This window comes from Pristiophorus japonicus, chromosome 19 (genome assembly GCF_044704955.1).
Source record: "Pristiophorus japonicus isolate sPriJap1 chromosome 19, sPriJap1.hap1, whole genome shotgun sequence".
In the NCBI taxonomy this organism is placed as follows: domain Eukaryota; kingdom Metazoa; phylum Chordata; class Chondrichthyes; family Pristiophoridae; genus Pristiophorus; species Pristiophorus japonicus.
This window is the reverse complement of record NC_091995.1, coordinates 71,063,121-71,072,211: the sequence shown is the minus strand read 5'-3', so window position 1 is coordinate 71,072,211 and position 9,091 is coordinate 71,063,121. Positions and strand designations below refer to the sequence as shown.

The 9,091-nt window shown below is 54.6% G+C and overlaps 1 pseudogene; it reads left to right on the top strand.

Moving 5' to 3' along the window:
- The first annotated feature begins 6,073 nt into the window (after positions 1-6,073).
- LOC139230663 (U2 spliceosomal RNA) lies at positions 6,074-6,274 on the top strand (annotated as a pseudogene).
- Positions 6,275-9,091: the final 2,817 nt, after the last annotated feature.

The window sequence follows — 9,091 nt, the reverse complement described above, 5'->3', positions numbered from 1 at the left end:
GCCCCGCCCTGTGTCTCTCACCCCCCCGCCCCGTGTCTCTCCCTCCGCCCCGCCCTGTGTCTCTCACCCCCCGCCCCGTGTCTCTCCCTCCGCCCCGCCCTGTGTCTCTCACCCCCCCGCCCCGTGTCTCTCCCTCCGCCCCGCCCTGTGTCTCTCACCCCCCGCCCCGTGTCTCTCCCCCCGCCCCGTGTCTCTCTCCCCCCGCCCCGTGTCTCTCACCCCCCGCCCCGTGTCTCTCCTCCCGTCCCGTGTGTCTCTCACCCCCCGCCCCGTGTCTCTCCCCCCGCCCCGTGTCTTTCCCCCGCCCTGCCCTGTGTCTCTCTCACCCCCCCCGCCCCGCGTCTCTCACCACCCCCCCGCCCCGTGTCTCTTCCCCCCTCCTGCCCTGTGTCTCTCCCCCTCCCGCCCCGTGTCTCTCTTGCCCCCCCCGGCCCGTGTCTCTCACCACCCCCCCGCCCTGTGTCTCTCCCCCTCCCGCCCTGTGTCTCTCTTACCCCCCCCCGCCCCGTGTCTCTCCCCCCGCCCCGTGTCTTTCCCCCCGCCCTGCCCTGTGTCTCTCTCACCCCCCCCGCCCCGCGTCTCTCACCCCCCCCCCCGCCCCGTGTCTCTTCCCCCCTCCCGCCCTGTGTCTCTCCCCCTCCCGCCCCGTGTCTCTCTTGCCCCCCCCGGCCCGTGTCTCTCACCACCCCCCCACCCTGTGTCTCTCCCCCTCCCGCCCTGTGTCTCTCTTACCCCCCCCCCGCCCCGTGTCCCTCTCACCCCCCCCGCCCCAGGTCTCTCTCACCCCCCCCATCCCGCGTCTCTCTCACCGCCCCCCCCCCACGCCCCCCACGCCCCCGCCTCACTTCTCTCTATCTTCTAGTTCCCATGTATACTGACACACACACACAGTGCCACACACACACACACACATTCAGTGACACACACACATACACTCAGTGACACACACACATGCGGGGAACAAGTGCCTAAACCTCTTTCCACTCTAACCACAGCTGTAAAGGAGCCTTCTGTTCTGTGCCTCGGAGCTTCGAACCATGGAAGAAGATGCTGGGATACATTTCTCACACGTCTGTCAGGTCAAACGTCCACCGTGGGGGAAGGGCCTGTTCAGCAAGGTTCAAAGCTCGAGCAGACAGGGGGAGGGGGCAGACACAGGGGGAGGGGGCAGACACGGGGGGGCGGGGGGAACAGGGGGAGGGGCGAGACACGATGTGGCAGGGGGGGTGGCAGACATGACCGGGGGGGGAGACAGGAGGGAAGATGACGGGAGGGGAGGGGGGAGACGAGGGGAGGGGGGAGAGGAGAGGGCAGGGGAAGGGGAGATAAGGGGAGGGGATGTGAGTGGGAGAGAGACAGGAGGGCAGGAGAAGGGGAGACGAGGGGAGGGGGGAGAGGGGAGGGCAGCGGAAGGGGAGATAAGGGGAGGGGAGGTGAGTGGGAGGGCAGGAGAAGGGGAGGGGGGGGAGATGACGGGAGGTCACAGATCGAGGGCACAGGACACAAGAGTCCCTCAGCATTCCCAGGACTCCAACAGATGTTCCCTCCCCAATGACCCCCCCCCGCTCTCTCCCCCCTCCCTCGTCTCTCTCCCCCTCCCTCCCTCACTCCTTCGTCTCTCACCCCCCTCCCTCCTTCCTCATCTCTTCCCCCCCCTCATTTCTCTCCCCACTCCTTCCCCAGTCATTCTGTGTGTGTGTCAGTCTGTGTGTGTCACTGTGTGTGTATGCCGATGATGCCTGTATCTGCGCACATACAGAGGCTGAACTCTAGGACATAGCCGACCCATTTACTGAGGCGTACGAAAGCATGGGCCTTACACTAAACATCCGTAAGACAAAGGTCCTCCTCCAGCCTGTCCTCACCGCACAGCACTGCCCCCCAGTCATCAAGATCCACGGCGTGGCCTGGACAACGTGGACCACTTCCCATATCTCGGGAGCTTCCTATCAACAAAAGCAGGCATTGACGCTGAGATCCAACACCACCTCCAGTGCACCAGTGCAGCCTTCGGCCATCTGAGGAAAAGAGTGTTTGAAGACCAGGCTCTCAAAACTGGCGCCAAGCTCATGGTCTACAGGGCTGCAGTGACACCCGCCCTCCTGTATGGCTCAGAGACATGGACCATGTACAACAGACACCTCAAGTTGCTGGAGAAATACCACCAACGATGTCTCCACAAGATCCTACAAATCCCCTGGGAGGATAGATGCACCAACATCAGTGTCCTCATTCAGGCTAACATCCGCAGCATCGAAGCACTGACCACACTTGATCAGCTCCGCTGGGCAGGCCACATTGTTCGCATGCCAGACACGAGACTCCCAAAGGAAGTGCTCTACTCGGAACTCCTTCACAGCAAACGAGCCAAAGGTGGGCAGCGGAAACGTTACAAGGACACCCTCAAAGCCTCCCTAATAAAGTGCAACATTCCCACCGACACCTGGGAGTCCCTGACCAAAGACCGCCCTAAGTGGAGGAAGTGCATCCGGGAGGGCGCTGAGCACCTCGAGTCTCATTGCCGAGAGCATGCAGAAATCAAGCACAGGCAGCGGAAAGAGTGTGCGGCAAACCTGTCCCACCCACCCCTTCCCTCAACGACTATCTGTCCCACCTGTGACAGAGTCTGTGGCTCTTGTATCGGACTGTCAGCCACCAAAGAACTCACTTCAGGAGTGGAAGCAAGTCTTCCTCGATTCCGAGGGATTGCGTATGATGATGTTAGTCGGTGTGTGCGTGTGACTGTCAGTGTGAGTGTGTGTGTGAGTATGTGTTTGTGAGTCTTCACCCCCCTCCGCCCCCGACTCTCTCCATCCCTCCACCCCCTATCTCTCTCTCCCCGCCCCCCATGTTTCTCTCTCTCGCTCTCCCCCCCCGTGTCTCTCTCTCCACCCCACCATGTTTATCTCTCCCCCACTGTTATGTATTTAACCCCTTGTAACCTGTATGACACCTGACCACCCTTGAGAGCACAGTATATAAGCAGGTCACCCATGAGGTACCTGCACTCTGGAGTCTTATTAAAGGAGCTAAGGTCACACTTGCTTATTGTACACAGTACTCAGTTTCATCCTTTATTATGAGTGTACCAATTGGCGACGAGGTAACAAACAACCGTGCGAAAATGCAAAGAACAGTTGGTATTCTGGAGAAGGTCTCAGAAGGGGACGATTGGGAGGCCTTCAGGGAGAGACTCCACCAATACTTCGTGGCCAACGAGCTGGAAGGGGACGAGAACGCTGTCAAACGAAGGGCGATCCTCCTCACCGTCTGTGGGGCAACAACCTACGGCCTCATGAAGAATCTCGTGGCTCCGGCAAACCAACAGAGAAATCCTACGAAGAATTGTGTACGCTGGTCTGGGAGCACCAAAATTCAAAGGAAAGCATTTTGATGGCACGATATCGGTTCTACACATGTCAACGATTGGAGGGCCACTCAAGGTGACCTGGATCTGGCGTTTGCTGGTCCAAATCCCATGGAAGTCCTTCAGGTCGCTGCTGTTTCCTGCCCCATCGACATACCTGGCGAGGAAAATTAGCACATCAATGACTGGGATGTGGGGGTTGTACATCTGCACTGTGATCGTGCGTTTCCTCTGCGACGGGAGGGTGAACAGTGGCTCCCAAGTCAGCATTGACCGCAGTGGTTCACTCGCCTCCTTCAGTCCCTTCAGGAATTTCAGGCAGAAGGTGACGTTTCTGAAGGTTACATCAAAGTAACCTCTCTTCGGGAGGTCCTGCAAGGCGAAGACATCCGCGATTTTCATACCACAGGTTTCAAGCAGAAATTTCTTCACGAAGATGTCCCGGTGTATCGTCGTCTGTCCTTCCACTTTCTTTGTAGTCACTCGGATGGTGTTTCGGACACCCTGCTTCGCCACTCAGTTGGCTGCCGTCCGGTTTGCAGATTCCTCCTTTCGGCTTGTGTTTTGGCCGGAGCCTTCAATCTTTTGTGGTGCTAGTCCGGCACCTTGGTCGGTCAACATGCAGATTTCTTCTTCTCTACAATTGGTGCTTGGCCCGAGCCAAAAGGCCAGAGCCAGCCAAACGAGAAACACGAGTTTCTGCAATTAGTCAATTAGCAGAGAGTACCACTGAGCAGCAACTCTTCAAAGCACTCAGCACTCCCTTTCAGGCAATGTGTGCCCCTCGAGTCTTCAGCATCTGCCTCCTCTCTCTGAGGCTCAAAATTGCTTTGATCCACCATGGACCGATCTTCCTCTGCCACATGGTGGTTAGCAGGTTTTGCAGAGCTTGCAGCTTGTCAGCAAGCTCGTTGGAGGTGCCCCATTCTTCCACAACTCTTGCAAACATACCCTTTGAAGCGGCATGAATAGGCTGAATGGAAGCCTCCACAACGCCAACAAGGTGTGAATTGCCTTGCATTCATCCTTTGTTGCGGACTCTGAGTCATCTGGGTCACCTGAGGCTTGCTGGCAGTTGCAGACTTGTGGTTTCTGCCCTGTACATTTCTGCTCGCAAACATAGTTCCAGTTAAATTATGAACATTGCAAGCATTTGTGTGCTGAGAGATTTGTTTGGTGTTATCACAGGTGGACATAAACGCCTGTGCTATCGCAATGGCCTTGCTGAGAGTCGGTATCTCTACAGTCAAAAGTTTTCGTAGGATGATCTCGTGGCCAATGCCCAGTACAAAAAAGTCTCTGAGCATTTGCTCCAGGTAGCCATCAAACTCACATTGTCCTGCAAGTCGCCTTAGCTCGGCGACGTAGCTCGCCACTTCCTGACCTTCAGATCGCTGGCACGTGTAGAACCGATACCTCGCCATCAGCACGCTCTCCCTCGGGTTAAGATGCTCCCAAATCAGTGTACACAGCTCCTCATACGACTTATCTGTGGGTTTCACCGGAGCCAGAAGATTCTTCGTGAGGCTGTAGGTCGGTGCCCCACAGACTGTGAGGAGGACCGCTCTCCTTTTTGCAGCGCTTCCTTCTCCATCCAGCTCATTGGCTACAAAGTATTGGTCTAGCCGTTCGACATAGGCTTCTCAGTCCTCACCCTCCGAGAACTTCTCCAGGATGTCCACAGTTTGCTGCATCTTTGCATTGGATTCGTATACTCGTCGGCAGTTATTGTGTTCCAAACACAGATGAGACTGCATACAGTGAGGTTAAAGTAACAGTGACCTCAATCTTCATTAAAACACTCCAGAGTGAGGAACAGGACTTAGGGGCTGGCTTATATACAGTGCTCCCAAGGGATGCTGGGATCCCTTGGGACTTCAGGGGATGCGCTCCCAGGTGGCAGAACATGGGAGTGCATGCTTTACAGATGCACAACACCCCCCTTGTCCAGAGAGCAAGTTCCCTTTTTTTTATTTCAAGATATACTTTATTCATATAAAAATTTGTACAGTACATTCAAAAGCAGTTCAGTACATTTAGCTGCGGTCAGCAATCCCATACACTACATTTGTGTGCTGACGGCAGTTCCGTTCGATACATTCCCTTGCTTTTCAGTTCAAGTACAATTCGGTACAATACGGGATACATTGTAGTACATTCAACAAATTACATTACATGTGTCATGAACGCTCTGACAGGCAAGGCCCTCCTCACCGCCAACCAAGCTACGTCTTGGTGCTTGTGTGACAGCTCTGGTGATGAGACGTTCTGCCAGAGAGCAAGTTCCCATTGTTGTTCGAGCCTGGCATTGGAAGCTTCTCGGGGGCGAAAGTGCAGATCCATTTGGTTCCCGGTACACGACCCATCCACCACAAGGCACGGGCGGTACCGTACATGATGCGTGAAAAAGTGGAAATTGAGCTGGACAGGCTGCAGTGAGAAGGGATCATCGCGCCGGTGGAATTCAACGACTGGGCCAGTCCGATTTTCCCAGTACGTAAAGAGGACAGCACGGTTAGAATGTGTGGGGACTATAAAGTAACGATTAACCATTTTTCACTGCAGGACCAGTACCCACTACCCAAGGCAGACGACCTATTTGCGACCCTGGCTGGAGGGAAGACGATCACCAAGCTGGACCTGACCTCAGCCGACATGACGCAGGAGCTGGAGGAGTCTTCGAAAGGCCTCACCTGCATCAACACACACGCTTCTCGGCCTTTTGGCTAAGATCATGCGTAACTGACCTGACAGGGGAGTAACCATGACCCCAACGTGGTTCTCCCTGGATCAGGAAGGTGATTCTCCTATGCTTTTTGGAAATAGGAGGTGTGTGGGGGGCCTGACCCATCCATCTCCATGGCACGAACCTGGTATTGCAGTACTTCCAGGAACGGTGCAGTGGCTCTAGGCCTTTTGGCTAAGAGCATTGGCGCAGAGTGATCCTTGATGTGTGCAAGGTAATCTCTGGCATTTGTAATCTGACAAGATGATCTGACAAAGAATTGGAAAGATTGGCAACGAATTTAAAAAAAAAACACACACAAAGGTCTGTTCATCTATAACAGATGCCCGTTCGGGATTTGGTCGGCCACGGCTATCTTCCAGAGGAACATGGAGAGCCTGCTAAAGTCAGTTTCTTGCACTGTGGTTTTCCAGGATGACATACTGGTTACAGGTCCGGAGACCATTGAGCACTTGAAGAGTCTGGAAGAGGTTCTTAGTCGGTTGGATCGCATGGGGCTCAGGTTGAAACACTCGAAGTGTGTTTTCCTGGCGCAGGATGTCGAGTTCTTGGGAAGAAGAATCGCAGCAGCCAGCATCAGACCCACTGATGCCAAGACGGAGGCCATCAAGAACACGCCGAGACCACAGAACATGACGGAGCTGCGGTCATTCCTGGGACCCTTTAACTATTTCGGTAATTTCCTACCTGGCTTAAGCACCTTGCTAGAACCCCAACATGTGCTACTGCGCAAGGGAGGTAACTGGGTATGGGGGAATTCACAAGAGGCTACCTTTAAGAAAGCCAGAAATCTGTTGTGTTCAAACAAACTGCTTGTCCTGTATAACCCTTGTAAACGATTAGTGCAAGCTTGCGATGCGTCGTCATACGGGGTCGGGTGTATGTTACAACAGGCTAACGAATCGGGGATTTTGCAACCGGTCGCTTATGCGTCCAGGAGTTTGTCCAAGGCCAAAAGGGCCTCCAGCATGATTGAAAAAGAGGCTCTGGCGTGCGTGAAAAAAATGCACCAGTATTTATTTGGCCTCAAGTTTGACCTTGAAACTGACCACAAGCCACTCATATCGCTGTTCTCTGAGAGCAAAGGGATTAACACCAATGCCTCTGCCCGCATCCAAAGATGGGCGCTCACGCTGTCGGCATACAACTATGTAATCCGCCACAGACCGGGCACAGAGAACTGCGCTGATGCTCTCCATCGGCTGCCACTGCCCACCACCAGGGTGGAAATGGCACAGCCAGCGGACTTGCTCATGGTCATGGAGGCATTCGAGAATGAGAAGTCCCCAGTTACGGACTGCCAGATCAGGACCTGGACCAGCCAGGATCCTTTACTGTCCCTGGTAAAAAACTGTGTCCTCCATGGGAGCTGGTCTGGTGTCCCAGCGGGGATGCAGGGGGCGATTAAGCTGTTCCACAGGCGCAAAGACGAGTTGTCCCTGCAGGCAGACTGTCTGTTGTGGGGTAATCGCATGGTCTTGCCCAAGAAAGGCAGAGATACGTTCATATGCGCAGCACCCACCCAGGTATTGTAGTGATGAAAACCATAGCCAGGTCCCATGTGTGGTGGCCCGGCATCGACTCAGATTTAGAGTCATGCGTGCGCCAGTGCAACACTTGCTCTCAACTGAGCAATGCACCCAGAGAGCCACCGCTAAGTTTGTGGTTGGGGCCCTCCAAACCGTGGTCGAGGATCCACGTGGACTATGAGGGGCCCATTTAGGCAAAATGTTTTTGGTTGTCGTGGACGCTTACTCAAAATGGATTGAATGTGCGATAATGTCTGTAAGCACGTCCATGGCCACTATTGAAAGCCTACGAGCCATGTTTGCCACGCACGGCTTGTCAGATGTCCTAGTCAGCGACAATGGGCTGTGCTTTACCAGTGCTGAATTCAAGGAATTCATGACCTGCAACGGGATCAAACACGCCACATCTGCCCCGTTCAAGCCCACATCCAACGGCCAGGCAGAACGGGCAGTTCAGACCATCAAGCAAAGCTTGAAACGCGTGTCGGAAGGCTCCCTGCAGACCTGCCTGTCCCGAGTGCTGCTCACCTACTGCACCAGACTGCACTCGCTCACCGGGGTTCCCCTAACCGAGCTGCTCATGAAAAGGGCGCTAAACACAAAGCTCTCTCTTGTCCACCCTGATCTCCATGATCACGTGGAGGGCAAGCGGCATCAACAAAGTGTGTACCATGATCGCGCAAATTTGTCACGTCATATTAAGATCAATGATCCTGTGTTTGTGCTCAATTATGGACATGGTCCCAAATGGCTCACTGGCACGGTCACAGCCAAAGAGGGGATTAGGGTGTTTCAGGTCAAATTGGCTAATGGACAAACGTACAGAAAACATTTGGATCAAATCAAATTGCGGTTCACCAACAGCTACGAACAACCCGAAGAGGTCATCGCCAACTTCGACCCTCCAACACACACACAAGTAACAACCGACATCATGGTTGACCACGAAGCCGAACTCACCATCCCCAGCAGCTCGGCAAGGCCGACTGCCCAGCAGCCCAGTGAAGAACCAACCAACTCACCCACACCTGCATTTGTACCGAGACGATCGACAATGGAGCGAAAAGCCCCAGATCATCTCACCTTGTAAATAAGTGTACTGTTGACTTCACGGGGGAGTGATGTTATGTATTTAACCCTTTGTAACCTGCATCACACCTGACCACCAGAGGGCCCACCTGTTGGAGTCCAAAGGGATCCCAGCATCCTTTGGGAGCACTGCCACCCACGAGGTACCTGCACTCTGGAGTCTTATTAAAGGAGCTAAGGTCACACTTACTCATTGTACACAGTACTCAGTTCCATCCTTTATTATGAGCATACCATCCCCCCGCCGTATGTCTCTCTCCCCCACACCAGTGTCTCTTCCCGCACCCCCTCCCCGCCGTGTCTCTCTCCCCCATGTCTCTCTCTCTCTCTTCCCCCGTGTCTCTCTCTTACCCCCACCGT